Genomic DNA, 22936 nt, shown 5'->3' with positions numbered 1-22936 from the left:
ATAAACACATTACAATACAATTAAACTAAACAGTAGTCAAGAAATGCATTGATTGTCACTGTGGTTATCTATGCCCTCAACGGGGGCACAGATAGCCATATTACCAAATCAATGGGCACCCTATATTCAATCAAAGTGTTTCTTTCCCTTGCCGGGATGAAGGCTCAACCTCCTCATCCAACTGCGGCATCAACAACTCTTGACCCACGAAGCAATGATCCTCAGCTAGAAGTACAGCTTGATGCGCAGAAATCCACGATCCTCTTTCGCTTGAAGAGGAGTCACCGGTGAGTAGATCTTCTTCATCTTCTTCTTCTCTGTCCCAGCTTGCACCTTGGGGGGTGTGAATTGGAGGAGTTGTGGGGAGTTACATGGTGCTCAGATTATTATGAGATGTATCACAGTCGGAGTCTCCCTGGGCCTTTTGTTTTGCCTTTTATTTTCCCCCAAAAATCATCCATATCTGAAGTGACGTAAGAAACTGCTCTTATATATACCGCGGCAGTGCGTTTAAACACACTTTCTCCTACGTTGATACATAAAGCCCTGTAAGCAGAGCTAGTGAATCTGATTACTGAAGCAGGCCATTTCAGGAAATTAATATGATAACCAATAAAGTCATCGGGGACCGTCATTATTACACTCCAGAAGATCAAAATATGCTGAAAGCCATTATTTTGTCCCACAGATCATATCAGACAGTAATTATAATATGTGACTAAAATAATTTCCTTTTAATTCAACTCAACATTATATTTCCCTGTAAGCAAATGAAGGAAAATGTGCAATCCATGAATTAATTAACCAGCTAGTCACAGATTAACCACCAGCAATGAACAAATATAAGCCTTACTTACAAAGGACTTTGTATTAGGACTTTGTATTTTCTCACATTACTTAATTTCATCGGCTGCTATAAAAATAACACTGACGTTTTGTACAGTATCCGTTGATCTTCTCACTTTTAGGTTCCTGCTTCTTACACATTGAAGGAAGTAATAACAATGTCTATTGAATTGCTATATAGTGTCAGACATCCTTACATCTAGGCTTGTGCATGCTGTTCTAACACTTTATATTGCTTGTTGCTTACATGTTAAGGCTAACGAAAGCCACCTGCTCCCATGTTACAAAGCAGTCCTGTCGAACAATCAATGTAGGCTGTATTAAGAGCGGCTTTGTCCCTGAAACAAGACTGAGAATTAATAAAAGTAATCTGAAATCAATTATCCTCAGAGAAGAAACAGTTTAGTGGTAAAAGCAGTGTCTTGAAAGCCAGTGAACCAATTCCTTATTCCAGTGGCGGCTGCTTATAACCTTGGATGAGTCACTTTATCATGTTATGTTAATGCAGCTTTATAATGTGCCTTCTTATCATTTCTACATATTTGGACTAGGAACGTCTGAGCATGTGAATAGTCACGTACAACAATATCTGTAACAGGACGTTCGTGTTGGCTCAGTTAAACATATTATCATCCCCATTCTATCTACAATTCTCCAGGACCATACTGGCCAACTCTTCCTATGTACAAAGTAGATCGCCTCAAAATTCAATGAAAAAGTGTGTAATGTTTCAGCACTTTTCCTGAGAAAACTTCCCACAACCTAATGGAGTATAGCCTGGGTCCGCCCTGGTCCCCCGTTCGTCCCCTTACCTCTTGCGCAGCTATGACTGGCAGCGGAGGCTGGGGGGGAGTGTGGGGAGAAATGCCAGAGCTGCAGAGGGTAGTGCAGGCCTTGCGGGCAGTCAGTCGAGGTGACTGGGTCGCTGGAGGTCCGCGGCGGTGCCCTGTGTAGGGCACCGCCATCTTGGTGTTGATCACGCATGCGCAATGCAGTTGTGCATGCACAGAGGAGTCCCGGTGCGGCGGCCAATAGAAAAGAATCTCTGTGAGAGATTACAGCCCCCAGAAGCCACTGGGAGGAACACCACATGTTGCGCAACAGCCAATAGGGCTGCAGCTTTCCCTGCAGGGGACTATAGATACATTTTGAGCGCTGCAGCCACGCCAGTCAGAGCTGGGACACGGTTAGGGTAGGTGCAGGGCGTCTGTGACCCCTGCACTAGGCCTGAGACCCCCCAGGCCCAGACTCCTCTCAGTTTATGGTTGCTGCAGGGACAGGCCCATAGATGGGGACACTGCCCCTGTAGTACCAGAGAGGGACACAGCCAGGACACAGCTGCATCCTGTCCTGTGGTGGGCTGGGACCAGATCACCCCTTCTACTGATAGAGACTCTCTGCATGGTCGCACCATCCACGAGGGACACCACCCACCGTAGAGGCGGAGGCTTCACGGGTAACGTCACCGGATCCGTGGATCCCATCTTACTCCATCGGCACGCCCGGGTGCTGGGGCACCTGGCAGGTACCTCACCTCACCACGTGCACCAACTTTACACTCTAGTGGGGCAGTGCTGTCTCAAACACTTGGGCAGGTGGCTTCTTGTGGACACCAGCGTGATTGGGTGCCCAAGGGCTCCTGGGTACTTTGGGACTGTGTATCAAGTGTGGGACATATAGTGTGTAGGAGGGTACGGTCGTGCGTTACCGAGTGGTTGTGTATATAATATATCCGTGCAGTAAAACTGTTATACTTACCATGGTGGGTTTTGTTGCATGGATTCCTTTAACAGGGTCATTACACATAGTAGAATCCCGTACAGGTGGAGGCGCTACCAATTATCGATTCAGGTACACCCCAGGTGTTCCCAGCAGCAGAGGTTCAGACCTCCTGTGAGACACAGATAAAGCAACACACACACACTAGCCACCATATCTCCCAGGGGGTGGGGGAACGTGCGCTACAGGAAAATAAAGAGATCGCCCATAGTCTCCTATCAAATCAACCAGAAAGGAGTTTTCAAATGTTGAATGATAAGTACAGGACTAATGTTGCTTTTTAACATTGTAGAGCCTGGATATAACCACTAGCAAACAGTGCTGTCTTTATTAGCTTTGCAATCTGCATGTTATAGGCATTCTAATGTCAATAATGGTATGTTTTTCCCTTAGATAAAGCAGCATTATACATATCACTATATATAGAACTCCTAATAGAGCTTATAAGCTATGCATACGCACAGAGAGGTGAAGGACAGGGAGCTAGCACTGGAATTCCAACTAAGTACAGTACACGCGCTTCATAAATACAATAGACCATTAGATGTAACTGTATACAGAGGTAGTATGTACCATTAGATGTAAATTCCTCGCTGACCCGGCTTTTCTAACCGGCTTGGCTCTGATTGGCAGCTTGAGAAAGTTCCTACGCGCTGATTGGCTGCCGGGTCTGCTGCTATTTTATGAATGAAGCAGGGAAATAATATAAGAAGCCGTGAGCCAATCAGATTGTGTGTTCCCCTTGAGTCAGCCGAAAGACCGTGGTCGGGCTTTTCAAAGATGCTTTGTTTGTAAAGCAAAGCAACCGGCTTCGATTTCAAGCCTGAAAAGCCTGCCCGCCAGAGACTGTCAGGCATTTTGCGCCCAAGTTCCCAGAATCGAACGTAGCGGACGCGTCTGGGATTTTATGCCGATTTGAGTTCCAGGAGATCTGGGCTGACTCGCTGTAGGAAAGACCAAGTTCTCAGAAGAGAACGTAGTGGTAGCGTATGGAATTTTATGCCGATTTGGGTTCCAGGAGATGGTCAGGGTAAAACTCTCCCATAGAGTTCCCTGCACCTAGGAAAGTCTAGTTTTCAACCCCAGCCCCAAATTAAGTGTGTCTTTTCGTCTGTATTTTGTGCTTTACTGTGTGTAAGCGAATTTATGCCGAATAAATTACAATTTCTTTCTCTACCTTGTTTTGCTCAATGAATGATCCTGGTAAAAAGGTGTAAATAACCTGGTCTCCCGTGATAGTACCCATGTACTGTGCCTCTGTTATATCTACTGTCTATAGAAGTGGTTGCCAACTCCAGTCCTCAAGGGCCACCAACAGGTCAGGTTGTCAGGATATCCTGCATCAGCACAGGTGTTTCAATTAGTGGCTCATTCTCAGGTCTATAGACTGAAAATATAGTCATGGACTTGTCAAAATGTACCTGATTAAAAAATAAATATTGGAATAAAAATGTATGAAACTAAAGATGCTTTCATGAGATGAAGAATATAAAATGAGGAACACATGTTGAATTATTTGTTTGCTTTGCCTGGTCTTCCTGTAGCTATCCTGATGTGAACCATGCTGCACATATAGTACAGTTCCAAAATGCGGGGAAATCGTTCCTGGCGAGGATATATATGCCAGTGACCCCAATAAACCTACATATTGATTTGCTTTCTCGTGTCTAGCTTCATTGGAACAGATTGCCACCACCGCTACTTAGATTAAATTTGTAGCAGTGGCAACACACAAAGCAATGTGTTGCAGTCCCTTCTACCAATGAATTTGTGAATGAGCACTTCATTGGAAGTACATGCTTACATTAGGATAAAATGTTATCCTGTCTCATTGTGACTTGTGGTAGCATGTGTGCGACGTGTTTGGGGCTCATACTTCTTAGCTACTAAAAAAAACACAGGAGAATCATCAAAATAAGTAAATTTCATAAAAAAAACTCAGAAAGACATGTAAGATTTACATATAGATGTTAACTACAACTGTAGCCCCTGTGGCTATGACTAGAGTCCCTGGGTGCACCCCTTTAAACAGATGACTTTTTGCTGATCCTGTGAAGTTGGTGCTCCCTGGATTGTCATGTTATCCAGTGCTTGCTAAGCTGCTTGATTTCGCTGTCCTTGGCTTGGGTGCAATCCAATACAGATTCCGATCCTCTACATGCAGATTCGCTTAAACACCAGAATGAAGAATGTGGGAACTGGCTATAATACGAATGGGAGCACAACACACTGTTCTAATCATTTCCCACCAATCATCTGGGAACTGTCCTGTACTACAAACTGTGCTCAATGCAGTACCCTACCGCTTCTTCCAAGACCTACACTAACAACCTATGGCCCTTCCACCACTACTTTTCATTATTACCCTTTGATTGGAGCCTAACCTGAACACTTGTTGTGTCTTGGGTTGCGTAGCATGCCTGGCTGCTATGCAATCCTTTGAGCCTTATTGGCATTTTTTCAGGGACCTGTCTATATCTCTCTGGCTATCATTGTTCTTGAAGGACCTTCTGTGAGCCTCTAGAGTCTAGACCATTGACTGCCCTTTTTCTGCCTCTTGCCACCATACCCAACCCTTGCGAATATTGCGTGCTCCTCGGTGTCTCTTCTGGCTGTTGTGTGTAGTGTGGCTGCACCGGATATATTGGGCTGTCACAGTAACATTAACGGGTGTGCCTCTTTGTTTGGTCCCTTATCAGATTGTTGCTGCCTGCTTGAACCATCAGGAATAAAGACCCTGAACTATTACTGGGGGACTAACCTTCGAAGAGCTCCAGAGTGAATAGTTAATATGTAACTGTGACAGAGAGGCCCCGTAGGTGCATCAAATCCCTTTGGTGGTTTATTTCTCCACAATCACAACAACACATTGGGCACATTGTCCCTTTAAGGCAAAATACCTAGCATAAAGGGAAAATCTAGTCCCCTTGGGAGACTTACTAGACAGGACAGGCCCTGGATATCTGGGGCTGGCTAGGCCAGTTACCAGCCCAAAATCATACAACACAATATCTGAGAACAATATACAAAGCCCTTATCTACGTGTGCTCTTCCTGCATGTCCGATTTCTCCAGGCGAAGGTCAAATGCAGGCATTGCAGTCCTGCTGCTCCCAGGAAGGCTTCTCAATCAGAAGTTCATTTCACAGCTTAGGCAGGAAACCTGACACCAGTGTGTAGCTCCCTTGTCCTTGCAAAGGGAGTGAGTCCACTCCATCACTCCCTCACAGTAACATTTGGCATTTACACCTCCTTTGGACACTTTTAAATGGGATTTCTTTATAACTTTATTGTAGCGCATAAACTCCTGTTTAACTTTTAAGTGCCCGAGAGATAGATAGCAACCTATACTGCCAGAGGAGAAGGCATCTGGGAAATGTCATGCGGAAGACTCAGTATGGACATAGTAGGGCCCAGCATATCTTATGCCTGCCTAGTTGTACTAAGAAACATTAGGAAATACGGAAGTAACACACCTGTCATCCCACACCATGGACAGTGGTCTGGAGATACTATGCTACATTATAGGCTAAAGCTGGTAAATTCCGGGCATTATTGAAATCCCTGCTCTCTGATGGGTTAAAATTCTGGGCATTATCCAATCAGTAATGACTCAGAATTTTTGGCACCCTGCCAAGTTTCTTAGCCAATCAACTTTCAGTTCTCATTCACAAAGAGTGAGATCAGCTCTTAGACAGGGGAGGTGATTGGACAGGAGGCAGCAGCAAGGCACTGACACCTCCCCCACCCTGGCTGCAGCCAAAACACTGACTCCTCCCCCACCCTGCCTGCAGCCAGGCACCGACTCCTCCCCCACCCTGCCTGCAGCCAGACACTGACTCCTCCCCCACCCTGCCTGCAGCCAGGTACTGACTCCTCCCCCACCCTGCCTGCAGCCAGACACTGACTCCTCCCCCACCCTGCCTGCAGCCAGGCACTGACACCTCCCCCACCCTGCCTGCAGCCAGACTCTGACTCCTCCCCCTCCCTGTCTGCAGAGAGCTCCGCACAGGAGAGTGAGGGGAAAGGTTTGTGTGTTTGTGGGTGTAAAGGGGCCAGCAGAGTGTTTTATTGGTGTGCTTTGTGGGTGTAGAGGGGGCAGCAGTCTGTTTTGTTGGTGTGTGTCTGCTGTGTGTGTGTTTTGTGGTTGGAGGAGGGGTGCAGAGGGAGAGTGTAGCCAGGCTATGTAGAGTGTAGCCAGGCTGATGGCTACTATTCTGCCCTTGTGCTGGCAGTAAACCCTGGTACTATCAGGTTGCCAGTAGTTGGTATGGGGTTTCCTCTTCACCTTTGGTACTGCACTTGAGTGACAGCAGGGGGTGGTACATCCTGTTGTAGCTGGGATAACAGGGTGCCCGCCTTCTGGCTGTAATAAGGGGCAGGACCGCCCCAAAGTTAGAGGTTGTTCCTTCCCTTTGAGGAAGGCAGGTCACACAACTGGGAGCCTGAGATTGGGGCCTTCCCATGTGATCTTCCCTCCAGGGGAGAGTTAGTGTGGACCATACCTCTGCCTCCGCTAGGGAGATTGGGAAGAGCTAGGAAGGCTGCGGGTGCCCTTGGCCTGTAGTGACGGTCCAGGGACCATCATTCAGTGAGAGCTGAGAGTACTGCACCGGGCAGAAGCCTGCCGTGTAACTGTGCTGTACAGAGTGAATAAACCGTTCCTGTTGTTATATACCTACTGCCTGGTGCCTGACCTTACTGGGGGAGAGGTAATAAGTTCTACCGTGGAATATCACCTTCAGTTCCTGGAGCCTACGGCAGATGGAGGCACTGCACTGCTAAAGAGATATGTGGGGTATGAACCCCAGAAGCCTGTTCCTGTGTCCCCACTACCATCGGTGGACAACTCAGCCCTCCTGTTGCCAGCAGGTATATGCACCATACACCCTGTAATGGCCCCTATCTGCGATTGGGTGGGGGAAACACCGTTACACTATGTAAAGTGGGAAAGAGAGTCAGAGGGAACATAGCAGCCTATTCATTAAAGTGCGAGTGGTCTTTTTGAGCTTGAAATGGCAATATCTCCCAAAATATAATATTGCCATACAGTATTCACTAAGGAGTTCCTGCAAGTTAACACTGTGCAAAGTATTTTGTTTGTTTGGCCTTTAGATTCCATGCCACATGCAATTCTCTAAGCAAATGTGCACATCTTGCTGAACTTGGCAGGGGTAATATCTCACGTTTCTCTTACCTCCCGCAGCTGGTAAGATTGATGATTTGCCTGTGGGCATGTACTGTATTTAGAAGTTCTTTCCTGCCACAAGTAGGATGTGTTAACCAGTGCTGTACAGTAGTATAAAGGGAGAAATGTCTAATATAGCTATTATGGAGTGAGAGTGGAATGGGACATTTGGCCCTGGCCGTTTCGCCGCGACCACATGGCTGATGGCATTTGGCCACAGACGGACCCTCCACTGCAACTGATCTGCCGCTGGAACCTCCGCCGCCGGCCGCTTCTACAACAAGGTAAGTTTTAAGGGGTTTAGTGGGTAGGATGGGGGGGGGGGTTAACTTTAGAGGTTGTAGTGGTTAAGGTAGGCAGTTAAATTAAGGATTTTTCGGGTAAGGGGTTAAAGTTTTATGGTAGGGGGTAGCGTTAGCATTAAGAGTTCACATTAGGGTTTTTTAGGGTAATACACACACAATTCCCCACTTACACAAACACACTTCTCCACTTTCACACACACCCCACTTACACACACAAACACAATATTCCCCACTTTCACACAGAGACACACTTCCCCAGTTACACACACACACACACACACACACACTTCCCCAGTTACACACACACACACACACACACACACACACACACACACACACACACACACACACACACACACACACACACACACACAATTACCCACTTATACACACAATTACCCACTTACACACACACGCACACACACAATTCCCCACTTACACAATTCCCCACTTACATACACACACTTCCCCAATTACACACACTTCTCCACTTACACAATTCCCCACTTACACATACAATTCCCCACTTACATACACACACACATACACACAATTCTCCACTTGCACACACACACACACACACACACACAATTCCCCACTTACACAATCCCCCAATTACATACACACACAATTCCCCACTTACACAATCCCCCAATTACATACACACATACACTTCCCCACTTACCCTCACACTTCCCATTACACACACACTTCCCCAATTACACACACCTCCATTTACACACACACCCACACATACACAATTCCCCACTTACATACACCCCCACTTCCACACACCCACACACCCACACTGTTTCATTTATATATACCAGTGACGGCCATGCAGGGCATCTGGGGGGCTCCACTTCTCCCTCACAGTCTGCAATGACCAGCACGAGGCAGCATAGACTCTGCCGCTCGGCTGCTTAGCATGACGACCACAGGTCCACACTAAGCCTCCACAGTCACATGATGACATGTGGAGGCCGGCCTTTAAAGGAGGCACCCAGGAGCTCTTTGCATGGAGAGAGGCATAGCAGAGAGTAGACGTGCCCGCTGGCCGATCTGAGATGCCAGTAGAGGATGATATAGCTGCGTGCTGCTCGGGAGCCGCAGGTTGCCGATCCCTGCCATAGAGCATCATACGACTGCCAAATCGCTGCCAAAGCTTTGACGGTCCTAAAAGATGAAGCAATCCATCTTTTGCTAAACACGCGACCAATTCTCAGCAACTGACATTGTAGAGACTCTGTGCAGGTTTTCAAGTCGTCCTCCTCTTTCGGAGATCTGTGGGCACAGGGAATATAATGTGTCACAAAAATAATTGTAAATTATTCAACAGATTCACTCGCGCTCAGTTCGACTCAGTGATTAGCACAGTGCCAAATTGTTGCAGTAGGGAAATCATCGAGGAACAATTTTGCAACTCCAGCATTCCGTCCGGGCAGAACCGATGCACCACCAGATGCAAAAGGAATGAAGTTTTCCTTCAGATATTGCATTGAAAACTTCTAATTATTTTTTTTGACTGTCTAAAAGTGCATCGTAAATGTTTAGTGATTTTGCACCACATTGTAATCGTGCCAAATCAAAATAAAACGATATTGGAGCCTATCCACAAAGCAATGATGAAATCAGTGCATTTGCGCCCGACTATGCATAGCGTTATCGCGCACTAAGGCATGAGGTCAAAAATGGTATTCACTAAGAATGAAAACCATTTTTTTTAAGCGCCGATAGAAAAAAAAGCACTATCGCCTGAACGGGTTTTTTATCAGTGCTATCGCGCTATAAATCCTAGCGAACGGCAACTGAAAGAAACAATCGCAGCCTGGAAGAGCTGCATGGAGACGCTGGGTCTACGTGCACGGCTTTTACAGGCGATCGTGCAATAAAAAATTTGATTTTGATCATAGTGTGTGGTAGCAGGGGGTCTCCTGAGTTGAACCGCATTGATTTCAACCTCGGGGACTCCCTGCTTCCAGAGATACAGGCCCGGTATGGGGTGCCGGTATCCCCTGTGCTTTTAAATTTCCCGCATCACGTGACCGTGGGATTTGAATCCTGCACTGGGATACCGGCACCCCATAACGGGTCCTGTACTCCTGTATCTCAGGAAGTAGGGGTCACTGAGGCTGAAATCACACGGTTCACTTCAGAAGACCCCCTGCTCCCCCCGCACACTAGTATCAAAACACAGATAAAGTAAAAACAAAAGATTGTTACCGTAGCGGCTATCTGCTTTGGAAATGAAGCTGCTTTAATGTAATTTTTATAAATACAGCTCATCCCCGTTATAGCGTGATCCTGTACAATGCGTATCCGCTTAGAACACGGTGTGAGCGTGGCTCCCGTTTAAAAATTTTTATTTTTTAATTTGTTTATTTATTTTTTTGGCAAACTTCCAGCGATCCTTAGCGGTGCAGCCCCAGCATCCCCCCCCCGGCCTTGATCTCGGCTCCCCAGGCCGGTCCGCAGGCAGCTTAGCCCACCACGGCCAGGGATACTTAGCGGTGCAGCCCCAGCATCCCCCCCCGGCCTTGATCTCAGCTCCCCAGGCCGGTCCGCAGGCAGCTTAGCCCACCACGGCCAGGGATACTTGCAGTTCCTGCACCGGCTGCACACACCACCACCCCTTCCCCCCTTCCCTGCATGGATCCCTGAGCAAGGCGACGAGATCTACAGCCGCTCCCCCAGCAACACATCACTGCCTGCTACACACACTCACACACAAACTCTGGTTGCTCTCTCTTTCTCGTTACATTTTGCAGGTCCCCTTTGCTGTTGCCCTCTCTCACCATACCCCATTCAGAGGAGGGTGGTCTCAGAGCTATAGGGGCCTGAATATATCCCCTGCCCTCTCCGGGAGTGACGGGGAAGGGGGGTGCTTGGGGGTTGGGGGATGAGTCGCAGCACCTGCTCACCTCCACGGTCGAAGCCCCTGACATGTATCCCCTGGTGGAGGCTGCCCCCGTGCCACACCGCATCCTCCCCTGCAGCAGGAGCCGCCATCTCTCCGGGATCAGCACACACAGCCTGCACTGTCAGCCAGCGTGGGACATCAACAGCAGTCACGTGCACAGCTCTCAGAGCAAAGCCAATCAGTGGCCTGCCACATCGGCACTTCTGCGCACAGCATGATGGGGGTTGGAGTTCACAAAAACAAGTTGCTCCTCACTTGCATGTTGTGCAGAACGCTTTCCTCCACCCCAACACCGTGCCAGCAGCAGGTCCCTAGAGGTAAGATGGCCGCCTCACTATGGGCCTCGCGTCGCCTCGGACAGCTGGGAGAGTTATCCCAGCTCTCCCCCTCTGGCGTACTCGGAACCCCTGATTGCGGCGGCCATTTTTTTCTTGCGATCCCGGTTATAACGCGTTCTCATTCTGTGGCCCCCGAGCACCACGTTATAAGGGGGTTCAGCTGTAGTGTGCAGGAGCAGGGGGTCTCCTGACCTGAACCGCATTGATTTCACCCTCTGAGACCGCCTGCTTCCCATATTACAGGCCCTGGTATGGGGTGCCGGTATCTCCTCTATTATTTAAATCCCCCGGTCACGTGCCGTTTTAAAAATGGCAGCGATACCGGCACCCAATGCCCCATGCCAGGGCCTGTAACTCGGCAAGCAGGGGGCATAAATCAAAGCGGTTCAGCTCAGGAGACCCCTGCTCCCGCACACTATTAGTAAAAATTACATTAAAGCAGATTTATTACCTTAGCGGCTAGCCGCTAAATCTAATGGCCCCTAACCCATTAATCACCTTAGAGCAGGGGTGGGGAACGTCCGGCCCGCGGGCCTTACATCATTTGGTCCGGCCCCCGGGAAGCCTGCAAGAATGGTTTAAAAAAAAAAATTTAACTCCCCCTTTCCTGATTGGCTGCCCGTGCTGTCACTCTGCCAAGATTTTTTTTTTGGCCCGCCTCTTCCTACAGCACTGCCCCCCTCCCTTCTCTCCTACAGTAATGCCGAGCTCCTTAGGCTCCGCCCCTCACTTTAGGCTCCGCCCCTCTGTCCCTCCCTTTAGGCTCCGCGGGCTTGCCAGTCTCTCAGCTGCACTGGCTACCTATGCAGCTCCAGCAGCCCATCCATGAGCCCCAGGTAACCCACATGCCCCCTTATACCCCCTCCCAGGCACCTTACCCACCCCAAGGGGGAGAGGCCTTATTTTTGTGTGTGTTTGCAGAGGTGGGCTTATTGTTTGTGTGTGTGTGTGTGTGTGTGTGCCTGTCACTGTGTGTGTGCCTGTCACTGTGTGTGTGTGTCAGTGTCACTGTGTGTGTGTGTGTGTCTGGCACTGTCACTGTGCGTGTCTGGCACTGTCACTGTGCGTGTCTGGCACTGTCACTGTGCGTGTCTGGCACTGTCACTGTGCGTGTCTGGCACTGTCACTGTGCGTGTCTGGCACTGTCACTGTGCATGTCTGGCACTGGCACTGTGCGTGTCTGGCACTGTGCGTGACTGGCACTGTGTGTCTCACTGTCACTGTGTGTGTGTCTCACTGTCACTGTGTGTGTGTCTCACTGTCACTGTGTGTGTCAGTCACTGTGTGTGTCAGTCACTGTCACTGTGTGTGCGTCACTGTCTCTGTGTGTGTGTGTGTCACCGTCTCTCTGTGTTTCTCACTGTCTCTGTGTGTGTGTGTCTCACTTTCTCTGTGTGTCTCACTTTCTCTGTGTGTCTCACTTTCTCTGTGTGTGTCTCACTTTCTCTGTGTGTGTGTCTCACTTTCTCTGTGTGTGTGTCTCACTGTCTGTGTGTGTGTCTCACTGTCTCTGTGTGTGTGTCTCACTGTCTGTGTGTGTGTCTCACTGTCTCTGTGTGTTTGTCTCACTGTCTCTGTGTGTGTGTCTCACTGTCTCTGTGTGTGTGTCTCACTGTCTCTGTGTGTGTGTCTCACTGTCTCTGTGTGTGTGTCTCACTGTCTCTGTGTGTGTGTCTCACTGTCTCTGTGTGTGTGTCTCACTGTCTCTGTGTGTGTGTCTCACTGTCTCTGTGTGTGTGTCTCACTGTCTCTGTGTGTGTGTGTCTCACTGTCTCTGTGTGTGTGTCTCACTGTCACTGTGTATGTGTCTCACTGTCCCGGTCACTGTGTTTGTGTGTCACTGTCGGTGTGTGGCAGCAGCCGCCTGAGGTGATTAAGGACCTGAGTATCACCAGGGCGGCTCGGGTAAGCAGCGCTCCGGGGGGAGAGGGTATAAGAGGAGTGGGGGATGGGGTGGGAGGGGGTATAAGAGGCTTGGGGGATAGAAGAACGAGTCTGCGGTGGGAGAGACACCTCACTATCACCTCTCCTCCTCCCCACACCGGGCAGCAGTTGTGGAGGGTACCTGCTCCGATCCCCCCCTGCTCCGCCCCGCCCCGTGCACTTACATGGCCCTCCTTCCCACACCGGGTAGCTGTTGCGGAGGAGGGCACCTGCTCTGATCCCCCCTGCTCAGATCCCCCCCCCTTGCGCACTTACACGACCCTCCTCCCCACACCGAGCAGCAGTTGCGGAGAGCACCTGCTCCGATCCCCCCCCCGATCAGATTTCCCTCCCCCTGTGTGTGTCTGATAGAGAGTGTGTGTGTGTCTGAGAGAGTGTGTGTGTGTCTGAGAGAGAGTGTGTGTGTGTCTGAGGGAGAGTGTGTGTGTGTCTGTGTCAGAGAAAGTGTGTGTGCGTGTCTGAGAGAGAGTGTGTGTGTGTGTCTGAGAGAGTGTGTGTGTGTGTGTCTGAGAGACAGTGTGTGTGTGTGTGTGTGTGTGTGTGTGTGTGTGTCTGAGAGACAGTGTGTGTGTGTGTGTGTGTGTGTGTGTGTGTGTGTGTGTGTGTGTGTGTGTGTGTGTGTGTGTGTGTGTGTGTGTGTGTGTGTGTGTGTGTGTGTGTGTGTGTGTGTGTGTGTGTGTGTGTCAGAGAGAGAGAGTGTGTGTGTGTGTCTGAGAGAGAGTGTGTGTGTGTGGGTGTGTCAGAGAGAGAGTGTGTGTGTGTGTGTCTGAGAGTGTGTGTGTGTCTGAGAGAGTGTGTGTGTCTGAGAGTGTGTGTGTGTCTGAGAGTGTGTGTGTCTGAGAGTGTGTGTGTCTGAGAGTGTGTGTGTGTCTGAGAGTGTGTGTGTGTCTGAGAGAGTGTGTGTGTCTGAGAGTGTGTGTGTGTCTGAGAGTGTGTGTGTGTCTGAGAGAGTGTGTGTGTCTGAGAGTCTTGAGAGTGGGTCTGAGAGTCTTGAGAGTGGGTCTGAGAGTCTTGAGAGTGGGTCTGACAGTCTTGAGAGTGGGTCTGACAGTCTTGAGAGTGGGTCTGACAGTCTTGAGAGTGGTTCTGACAGTCTGAGAGTGGGTCTGACAGTCTGAGAGTGGGTCTGAGAGTCTGAGAGAGAGTGGGTCTGACAGTCTGAGTGACAGTGGGTCTGACAGTCTGAGTGAGAGTGGGTCTGAGAGTCTGTGAGTGGGTCTGAGAGTCTGAGCGAGAGAGTGGGTCTGAGAGTCTGAGCGAGAGAGTGGGTCTGAGAGTCTGAGTGAGAGAGTGGGTCTGAGAGTCTGATTTCCCTACCCCCTGCCCGATTTCTGTGCGTGTGCGCGTGTGCGTGCGCACAGACACCAACCCACAGTCAGTCACCCACCACCCAAGAGTCAGTCAGTCACCCAAAGAGAAGCAGTTTCAGTCATCACATTAGTGGTGAGTTCATTAAATGTTTGACCAAATATAGCAGGCTAATTTTTAAGTTGATAATTTTGTATGGCCCTCGAATGATTTTATAAATATCAAAATGGCCCTTGGCAGAAAAAAGGTTCCCCACCCCTGCCTTAGAGGTTAGTTACCGCTATAGTAATTAAGGGGTTAACCTACCCATTCCCCGCTACCCACCCAACCTACCCGGGGACACTACCCCTACCCTCTACCCCCGCTACATATTGATTGGCACAGTGTTAAAGCATGCCCATATAATAAGGGCATGCTTTGCCACTATAGCAATAAATGGGGAAGCTAAAAAAAAACAAGCCCAAAATAAAACACATTAAATAAAAAATATACACATTCCAAATGTCAATAAAACAATTGATTGGAACAGTGGTACATCATGCCCATATAACATGGGCATGATTTACCACTATGACAGTCAATGGTCAACCTAAAAAATAAACAACCACCAACAATATCAAATTCAATCAATACAATCACCAAATAAACAACAATAAAAAAGTAAACACAAAAAAATACCAGAAATGAATTAAGCAAATACCAAATAATCACCAGAATTAAAAATCAAAACACCAGAAAAAATAAATAAATAAAAGAAAAAATCAAATAAACAGCATTATTAAAAAGCAAAAGACCAAAACTAAACCACAATTAAAAGCAAACACCAAAAAAAACAGAAATAAAAAATTGAAAGCACAACAAAAAATACCATAATTAAAAATCAAAACACAAAAGAAATAGCAGAAATAATTAAAAGCAAACAACCAAAATACATTTAAAAGAAATAAAAGTAAGCATTTGCCAAACAATGGATTGCTTGTCACTGTATGCATGTATAGCCCTAAAGGAGCATACATAAATACTTTGGCAATCAATGGGCAATGAAAAAAATACAAATAAAAACATACAGTGATAAAACCTGCAAAATTAAAATAACATACATTCAATTGTTTTTCTTACCTTTAGATGTCTTCACCCTTCGATTCCCGGGGTCTCAGGAAGCTCTCGAACAAAGCCAGGTCCTCAGATACAGTAAGGAAGTTTCTTCTTCTTTCTTTTCTTTTTTTCCATCTCTTAATTGTTATCCAATTGGGGGTCTTCTGTCTTCTTCATCTTCTTCATCTTCTTCACTGTTTTATGTATCATCATCTTCATCATCTTCATCATCATCTTCATCTGTATTGCCCCCGGACACTCGCAGGGACCCCCCGGAGACCCCCGCCAGCCTCAGGATTGATACCAGTGCTGGAAAAAAAAAACCATAACAGGCTTTTATGCATCACTCAAATTTTTTTTGTGTCAGACTTTTGCTGGTGCAAAAATATTGCGAGCTTTTATACACCGATAAACTTATCACAGCTTTGTGAATAGCAGTTACTGGCAAAACAATGGCGCATTTACCATTTTTTGGCCTATCAAACGACTTTTTTGTCTCTGGCTGTTTTAGGGACGATAAAAAGCTATTATAGCGTGATACTGCGCTGTTATCACTGCTTTGTGAATAGCAGATCAGGCAGTATCGCGCTATAAGAGCATTTATCTCACTTAAAACCACGTATCACTGCTTTGTGAATTGGCCCCATTGAATCATCAGATTCACCATCAGTGGTCCTTAAGCAAATTGATTGTAGTTGTTTCATCCACCATAACAGAACATTTAGATTTTTCGTTCATAATGTTTTGAACTTCTGCCTTACGCATTTCCTGTCCTATGTGGCTTGCAATATCTGCGCAAGATTTTCAGGAATGTAAAACAAGACCCAAATGAATGGCGTTGATTTCTTGCACTTCAATGTCATGTTCCATGTCTGTAAAAGGTCTACCTAAAAATTCTACCCGTTTTTTTCTTCGTGTGTCTTCAATAATTTATAGACTGTTTGTTCTATTATTTGTTTAGTTGTTGTATTTTAATCCATCAATATTCTTGTTTCTTTGTTAAAAAAACATTTCACGTGTCCAACAATCTGGAATATCCCTCGTGGGATTTTCACAGATAGGCGACTCTTTCTCTTGAAGTTCTGTAGATTTAGAAGTCGATGCCTTGGGACTGGGAGGCTGGGGGACGAGATCGTCCCTGGCAGTGTCATCTTTCTTAGATAATGTAAGTTTTTTTTTTATTGTCTCATTTTCACTGGCACGAACACTAACATTATACGGTTCGGTGCACTTTTACTTAAAGTATTTTAAACCCCTAATTTTTGAGGGTTATCTTAAATAACACGAACGTAATATTTAAATTAACCAAAAGTCAAGGGTCACTGACCTCTTTGCAAGGGTTCCTGGGAATTCAGCACTACCAGGGCTTTTTCCCTGCTAGAAACTACCACTTCCATTAATCCTTAAAGCAGGTTAGTGATGTCAGAGTGCCCTTATGTGGCTAGATCTGCCATATAAGGGCACTGGCATCACTGAACTGGCTGCAACCAGCAAGGTCTTCTGGGATTTGTAGTTTCAGACTGGACTGGAACAGCGCTGATGCAAGGAGCCTGAGGAAAGCTTAGCTAGTGATTATCACAGCAGGGGGTTCCCATTAGCCCATGAGGAAGTCTAACATAGACGAAATGCGTAGGGTGGAGTCTTGCAGTACAGAGACTTTGTGGGACATTCACTCACCGTTGGTGGACTTCAGCCTAGAATAGGTTCCAAGGACTCAGCCAAGTGACTGCTTACCGGCCGTGAAGCAGGATCAAAGGCTAATTGGGAGTGCTGTCTGTCCAGTTCCTGTGTTGTGACCCAAGGTGGTCTGAATGGTCTGAAAGATACTTACGTAAGTGCATTACTTTGTGTTTTTTTTAATAATTAAAGCAATTTACACTATATTTGCTTTGTTTTTCTTTTATGTGGGATTCCCCTCCCTCTATTTTTCCTTGTGGATCATATGGGGAAATGGTTTCAGGTGGTGTGAAGAATTTACCTGGATGATTTCTGAGTTGGTTACTCTATACAAGCGAACAGCTCGATTGTCACATGGAACACGCGAGTCCAACATTCAAAGATTCATCTAAATGTGTTTCAGATAGACGCACAGTGTTGCACTATTGTTGTTGTTCGTTTCTTTCCATGTTCCTGGATGAAATTTACGCCCCTGTATTTTCGCCGGTTCCCATTCAAAGCAGGGACCCCTGCTGGGATAATCTTAGATGCAGCCAACGTTACTGTCCCGGCTGCTGCTGCTTGCGGTTGGGGTACGGTGTCCTCACCACAAACGGTTGCGGTCCTGGAGACAGTGAAGTTGGCTACATCTGTATGAAAAATAGTTAATTACTTTGTCGATAGGTTGTGCTAGGAGGACTATACAGGCAGTCCTCGGTTATCCAACGGAATCCGTTCTGGAAGTAGCGTTGGATAGTGAAACCGTTGTAAAGTGAGTCCCATGTTAATCAGTGGCGGTGACCGTTGGATAACGCATTCCGGCGTCGAAAAACGGCCTTCAAGGTTGCATTGTAAAGCGTTGGATATGGCATTCATTGTAAAGTGAAATGTTGGATAACTGTAACGTACGTGCTCACCACAAACCTGGACCGGACCGCGGGGCTGAGGTGGGGATAGATATACACTGACCTCAGACCGCGAAGCTTGATCCGGGTTGCGAATTCCGTGGTCAAACATAGCCGGGTCAGGACAGGAGATAGCAGGATAATCCATGGACAAGCCGGGGTCAGGATTAGAGAAGGCTGGGTAAACGATATCCATGCTGGGGTTCGGCAATAGAACGCTTGAGCGAAGGTGCTTCAATGTAGAAAGGAACAGGAACAGGGGATCCAGTGTTTCAGCACAAAACAGCACTCCCTAGCCGGGTACAGCTGTGAGTAGGGGAGGTCGCTGGAAGCAGGAGATTGCGGCAGGTAACAGGAACACCGATGCAGGCCTCTGCAAGGAGGGATATGCAGATAGGTAAAAGGAACACCGATGCAGGCCTCCGCAGAAGGGATATGCAGATAGGTAACAGGAACAATGATGCAGGCCTCCGCAGAAGGGATATGCAGATAGGTAACAGGAACAATGATGCAGGCCTCCGCAAGGAGAATATGCAGCAGGTTACAGGAACACTGATGCAGGCCTCTGCACGAGGGATATGCAGGAGAATCTGCAGCGGCACGGCGGAGTCTGCCAGCAACAAGGAGCAATGGCAAGAAGGCCAAGGCAGGCCAAACAGAGGTGCTGTGGCAAGCACAGTACTAGAAAGTCTATGTTCAGCCACATCCTGGTGGGAGGGGCAGGAGTTAAACAGAACAGACAGCCAATGGGGCAGAGCTGCATAGGAGGCAGCAAGAAGCAGGCTGCAGTCTAATTGCAGGAGCAGGTGATTCTTGATTGCAGGTTCAAGGGGGAGTTGTCTAGAAGCTGCAATGCTCTGTAAGAAAAGGTTTCAGCAAAACCCAGGAGCAGATTCCTTACAATAACGAGGACTACCTGTATTAATAAAAAAAAAAAAAGTATATATATATAGCCATGCATAATAATGGTATATGACTTTCCTCTCTGTTGGCAGTAAGTCCTGGTAAGTACAGGTATGCCAGCAGTAGTTATGGAGGTTTTCCCTCACACCCTGGTGAGGTGCCCTATGTATGGAAGGGAGTGGCTGTATGCTCTGAGTCCCTGGATAGTGACATCAGAGATGCGCCTGCCTCCTGAAGTATATAAGGCACAACACTGTCAGTTAGTGTTGTGTGTGAAGTAGCTGGAAAAGTGTATGCTCCTGCATAAGGGATTGTAGGAACACTTTTGTGACCCTAGTGCAGTAACTAGTGGTACAGGTTGACCAATCAAGTCTGTCTAAGCCACTCTGTGTCCAGGGACCTGGCACAGGGGTGACCTCTCAAAGAGAAGAGGGAATCCCACTTCAATACGGGAGGGCGTACCTGGTAAAGGGACAGCACGAAGAGATGTGCGGCTAGAGCCGGCAGCTGCATGGGGCAGTCTGCTACATCCAAATCTACAATAAAGATGTTCTTGTTAAAGAAACCCCCACTGTGTGAGTGTGAGATTACTCAACAGTGGCAGTCACCACCGAGAAGGAGTTCCTCACCAGGACCATCTCCCTGCGGAAGCATAGATCCTGATGAGGTGGAGGCGCTGCACATGATGTAAGTAGGACTCGCACCCACTACCTCAGCTACCTGTCCTGATGACATCCCCTAATACCATCAAGCGGGAGACTCAGGAGTCCTGTTACTTGCAGGTGCACCAGTGAACCCAAGTGATTTGTATCGGCGCTAAGTGTCACCCTTCAGCAGTTAAAGTGTAGATAAATATATACACAGTGAATGGGTGTGTAACCAGAAAATACTTCTCAACCTTCACAGGAATTTGTAACGATTCGTTACAGAAACAGGCTTGGTCCAGAGGGGAGGAAGGGAGCGGTACAGTCAGGAACACACCAAAAATAAAAAGATAAACACAATAATTGTGCAGTATATTCAAACAATGTGGAAAATAGCTGAATCTTGGCTCGAATAGAGTTCCTACTTACAACAAGTAGAGTAAAAGTAAGCAGTGGTCTGACTAAGTCAGTGTAGATCAGGTAAGGTCTTTAGCAGAGATGACTCTGGATATGCGGGAACTTCAAACGTAATTCAATGAAGTAATGGAGACTCCGATTCAACGCAGAGTGTAGGGATCATATGCAAAAGAAAATGGACTATTGTGTGGATCGTATAACACAGTATTTATCCAATCAAACAAGGTAAGAGATGTACTTACAATAAGTACATAGGGCATGTACACGTAACAGTTTCGTGAGACAGTAGAGGGCTCTTAGTTAAAAGAAGCTAGCTGGACTGTTCTCCCTTTGCTCCCACCTCGCCGCCAGTGGATGGCGTCTGACGTCACTTCCGGTGGAGTGGGTGATGACATCCGGTAGGGAGCAGGGAAGAAAAATCTCGGCAGATCAGCAGCGATTTCGGCAGGCACCTCACACGTCCTCACCCTTAGAGCAACTGCAGCAGACTGACAAAAAAAGGCTCAACGCGTTTCGCTGTTCACGGACAGCTTCCTCAGGAGAGAATAATGACCCTTATGGTACTGAAGTATTATATACTGAAGTTGATTGAAATCAATTACCGGATTAACCGTCTCTAATGGTTACACAATTAACCCACAGGTTGCCAAAAAACTTGACACATCACTCTGTGGTCCAAAAAAAGGTTTACATAACATGACATAGTGACACAATTTATTTATATAATAACACTCATACAATGTGACGATTAAAAAAAGCGGCGATTGCAAAATAGTAAACATAAATATTTATATATTAATCGGATGGAATAAAAGAGAGAGAAAAACAGATGATTAGTGAACACATAATAAAAAATAAATAAATTGCTTAATATATATTTTAAAAGGTATAAAATACAAAAAATGCACAAGATCTAAAGTGCAATGTGTATAAATTCTTGTTAAAGATACCCCCGCTGTGTGAGTGTGAGATTACTCAACAATGGCAGTCACCACCGAGAAGGAGTTCCTCACCAGGACCATCTCCCTGCGGAAGCATAGATCCTGATGAGGTGGAGGCGCTGCACATGATGTAAGTAGGACTCGCACCCACTACCTCAGCTACCTGTCCTGATGACATCCCCTAATACCATCAAGCGGGAGACTCAGGAGTCCTGTTACTTGCAGGTGCACCACCATACACGATCACGTAATGGGGACCGGTTAGACCACACGGGCCAATGTGAGATTGGGTGGGTCTGACAAGGGGGGTCCAGCCGTTACATATACATAAAAAGAAGAAAAAAAAGCACACATATCATTTGAATTTACCAATTTTCTTATTGCATCTACATTTTTTTTCCTGATCTCCGGAACTAGGGGGATGCTTTCCTCTGCCTCCCCCCCCCACCCCATCCTCCCGCACCCCCTCATTTCCTCCCCATTTCTAGCCCGGCGCAGGACACGGACCAAACCTCACATGGCTTGTAAGTGAGTTGCAGGGAGAATCAGTTTGCTCTGTCTATTAGTCTGCGTACATTTGTGTATGCAAAAGTGAATACATGTACGCGCCTATGCATGAGTACATGCATGTATGAGGATATATATGTATGCACCAATGAAAACCTTGTCTGTATGAGCAGGTGTCAGTGTCCATGGGTGAAAGCCTTATTATGACTTTTTTCTCTGCAAAGGCCCCTCAGTGCTCTCCTACAATCTGTTTCACACTCACTGAGCTAATACAACAGAATTCTCCTAGAAATGACATCTTTTTCTTATACACTATTCCAGAGAAAATAATATTGCAACACGTTTGATAATTGCAGTAGAATCAATTGTTAATGAATTGGATATATCTTGGGCACCATCTCCTCTGTGTCTCCTCTGCCTGCTTGATTTGGAATGTAATCATGATGTGATAATTAGATCAGTTGATTATGAAGGAGTTTTATAGTTATGATTAGCGCTTATTATTGGTAAGAAGCCCTTCAACGTTTATCTTATACAAAATCATATATTTAATTATAAAGATAGCCTAATTAAAAGACAGGAAATGTTGCAGCTGCCTGTGGGGGGTCCGTTCTGTCGAGTGGACCCCCTACAGAGAATTTCTTGCTGCTATGGGAAGCTACGGGATTCAGACTGAGGGTTCCCCCGTCACTGACAACAGGAGGTTGGCTATATATATATATATATATATATATATATATATATATATATATAGCCCATGTCCCCCCCTCTGGGAGATTACACTGCTGCTACATGGAGTGTGGTGCATACCTGCTGGCTCACAGTAGATCTGAGTGTCCCACATGATGGTAGGGGATGTCAGAACAGGCTTCTGGGGCATAACTGATTCGTACTCACAGTGACAGCGCCTCCATCTCTTGCAGACCCCAGGGATGAGGGGTGAAATCCTTGTAGGAGAACTTCTTTACTCTTCTCCCTGATAGATTTCAGTCTCAGGCAAGAAGGTATGGTGTAACAGTAACACTTTATTGCACTCTTCAATAGTACAACTTATACACCAGCAACAGCAGAGCTTAAGGCCTTCACCCTCAGGATGTCCCTGGACCTTCACTCCCAGCAAAGGGCACCAGAAGCAGTCCTAGCTCTTCCCTTACTCCCTGGTGGACAGGGACAGATTCGCAGAGCCCTGCACAATTGTTATGGGTAGACCAGCCTCTCTCAAGGTAGAGACAGCTGACTAAC

Source organism: Ascaphus truei, chromosome 3 (assembly GCF_040206685.1).
Source record: "Ascaphus truei isolate aAscTru1 chromosome 3, aAscTru1.hap1, whole genome shotgun sequence".
Taxonomy (NCBI): Eukaryota; Metazoa; Chordata; class Amphibia; order Anura; family Ascaphidae; genus Ascaphus; species Ascaphus truei.
This window is presented reverse-complemented; position numbering follows the sequence as displayed.